Raw genomic sequence first — 3,541 nt, 5'->3', positions numbered from 1 at the left:
AAAAAAAAAAGAAAGAAAAAGAAAAGTGAAAGGAAAAATGGAGCAGAAGTAGAAGCTGACCCATAATGTAGTTGCCTATGGCCTCAGCAGATCTTACAGGGAGATCTGGAGTTAGGATGGACCTCTGGATGATTATCCCAAACAGAAGCAAGGGGGCTAGGGTTTTGAATTCCTTCATCAGGCAGTCTTTGGCCTTGGGCCACTCCCTGCTAAGGTGTTATCCTTGGGCATGCAGCTCTTTATAGCCAAGGACAATTCCCATTGTTGTGGCTCTAGCTTCAAGGATTGGTAACTTGATATTCTCAACAGTTGTAGGATAGGTGCTTTGGCCCTAAAGAACCTATCCTGTACCAAGCACCGGAGCATTTACTATAAGTCATTGCAACTTGAACTGGCCTTTAAAGGTTGGATAGAATTTAAGTAGATGTAGACGGGAATTGACATATATGCATTCCTGGGTGGGGAATGGTATGGGAAAGGACAGGTTATACTGGAGACAGTAAATAAATCAGATTTTAATTCAGCTTATATTTATTGAATTCCTACTTTGTAAAGGTACTATGTTGTGCTGAGAATTTTCATAATGTGGTACCTCATTTAATCATAAGAACCCTTTGATTTAAATATTATTTCCATTTTATATATGAGGAAAATGTATCTCAGCATGGTTATGAATTGCCCAAAGTCACCCATGAGAAAAGTATTAGAGCTGGCACTCAAATCCAAGTTTCCTAGCTCTAAAGACTCTTCTTTTCTGTTACACCATGTTCATATGTCTAAAATGGAGAATTACACTTGCAAATGGTGACAGTAGATTATGGAGAGTCTACAGGATACATTCTGGTTCTTGGTCCCATACTTTATTGTTTTGATCTCTAGTTGTCTCAGAAATTAACTGTAATTTTATAATAGTAATACATTGAATGATAGTAGTAGTTTTAACTACCATTGGTTATCATTCACCAATACGATGTTAAATTTGCTCACTCTTTCTCTGTGGATTATGGCATTGACTCTTTACTGTGAATCTGAAAAAGGTAGTATTGCTTTTATTTTATGTATGAGGTAACTGAAACTTAGAAACTGTCCATGGTCACGTAGCAAGAATGTGACAGAGCTGACATTAGAACCCAGGTCTCTCTGACTCCTAAAGTCCATGATTTTAAGCACTACATTTTAAGCCAACCTCTTTGTATGTTTTATAGTCCTTTGTACATCACCGAACACACAGTTGTGTGCTATTACTATACTTAACTGTTACTTATCCCCTTAGCAACTTGGGATAAGTAATTTTGTCTGTCTGCTTCAGTGTCTAAATTTTTTACTCAACTGAAGTGAAATCTACCCATGGCTAATGGGAATACTGTATCAGACCAGAGAGTGAAGCAGTGAACTAAAAAAAAATGGGCTTGTACCTGATTTCTTTCAGGCTCTAGGCCTATGTTGGTTGGATTGACTTTATTCATTGTTTCATGCCTACTCCTCATCTATCCTTTATTACAACAAATATTTATTGAGTTTTACTGTTTGCCCGTCACTGTTCTAGATGGTGAAAAAAAGGCAAAGTTCTGTCCTCATAGAGTGTATGTTCTAGAGAGTGAGACACTTGATTCACTACTACATATGTAAATACATAATAACTCAAGATAGTAATAGGTGCCTTGGAGAAAAACTAAAGCCTTGAAGAGAATGGGAATTGGAATAGGGTGGGGAAGGGGGCTGATAATTTAGATAGGGTGTTTAGGAGAGGCTTTTTGATAAGATGATATAAAAGTAGAGACCCGTGGGAAGAAAAGCAAGCCATGCAGATATTTTGAGGAATAGCATTATAGGCAGAGAAAATGAATAGCAAGTGTGAAAGCCCAGGGGCAGGAGCTTGACTGGCTTGTTTGAGAGCCACCAAGATCCAATTAATGATATGTTATTATAATATTTTGCCAAATGACTCACCAGTGATATAAAAGATTTAAAAGCCCTTTCCAAAGTATTTCCCTCTAGGACAGATTTGGAATGTGATGAAAGAGGGAACAGGACCAATGGGAAAAGATTAAAGTGTTTGAAGCCAACTCATCAGGATGAAATAAATGAGATGGGCTATTTAATGATTATCTATAGCAGTTCCATGTAAGGTTTTTATAAAGAAGCAGCGGAATAGCCTTCTGAAGACTAAGTTCTTCCCTTTCTCTTAGGAGGCAGGAACAAATTAGAAAATTAATCAAGAGAGAATGTGGCCTCTGATGACATGAGAATTGTTTGAAGGTGGCAGGAGTCAGGAGGGTGGTTGAATTCAGTTAACAGGTGAGAAATTTACAAAAATAAATAGAATTGAGCAAATTCAGAACAGATTTAACCTCCATTTTATTTTCAAGCTAAACAAAAGATGCTGATATAAGGGGAAATTACTCCAAAACTCAGCTTTACTGACATATTTTGAGTCATTTGCATAAACAAAATGGTCCTAGAAACAAGTGTGAACTTGACTTTAAAGTGAATAGGCCTGGGAGAGTTTTCTGACAGATAATTAGTTTGGTGCATTCATTCAATATTTATTGATATAATATTTATATTCATGTTATTGCAAAAAGGAGTTGAAGCAGATTGCAAAACTATGTATATAATCCACAATACAAAAACTAAGAGATAAAATCAGGAGGAAATAATAAGAATAGGAGAAATAAGATAAGGTTGAGTTTACGTAAAATAAATATCTAAACTGTATGCCATAGAGATGGGCAACACACATTTAGCTCTGAGATTTCTAGAAACAACAGAAAGAGTCCTGGAAACTGAGATAATAGACTTGTATTCTGTTAAGCCACTAAGCTCTGTTTCAAACCATTCATTAGTTCTCAAGGGAAGACATGAGGATGGGATAAACCTCCAGGGGAAGTTGGGGTACTAACTTTCATAAAGACTTTTATTTCTTGCAGAGGACTTTATTACAAGTCTATGTAGAAAGAGAATAAATGAGTTGTGTGATTGTCTAAGATTACGGAAAGATCTTTCCTTATGTGTAGAAACGTGTATTGGCATCGATGTTCATCAGGGATATTGGTCTAAAATTCTCTTTTTTGTTGTGTCTCTGCTGGGCTTTGGTATCAGGATGATACTGGCCTCATAAAATGAGTTAGGGAGGATTCCCTCTTTTTCTATTGATTGGAATCGTTTCAGAAGGAATGGTACCAGCTCCTCCTTGTACATCTGCTAGAATTCGGCTGTGAATCCTTCTGGTCCTGGACGTTTTTTGGTTGGTAGGCTACTAATTATTGCCTCAATTTCAGAGCCTGTTATTGGTCTATTCAGGGATTCAACTTCTTCCTGGTTTAATCCTGGGAGGGTGTATGTGTCCAGGAATTTATCCATTTCTTCTAGATTTTCTAGTTTATTTGCATAGAGGTGTTCATAGCATTCTCTGATGGTAGTTTGTGTTTCTGTGGGATCAGTGGTGATATCCCCTTTGTCATTTTTTATCATATCTATTTGATATTTCTCTCTTTTCCTCTTTATTAGTCTTGCTAGTGGTCTATCAATTTTGTTGAAC

The sequence above is a fragment of the Rhinopithecus bieti genome, unplaced genomic scaffold (genome assembly GCF_001698545.2).
Source record: "Rhinopithecus bieti isolate Rb0 unplaced genomic scaffold, ASM169854v2 scaffold_4675, whole genome shotgun sequence".
In the NCBI taxonomy this organism is placed as follows: Eukaryota; Metazoa; Chordata; class Mammalia; order Primates; family Cercopithecidae; genus Rhinopithecus; species Rhinopithecus bieti.
Note: the sequence above shows the minus strand (reverse complement) of the source record.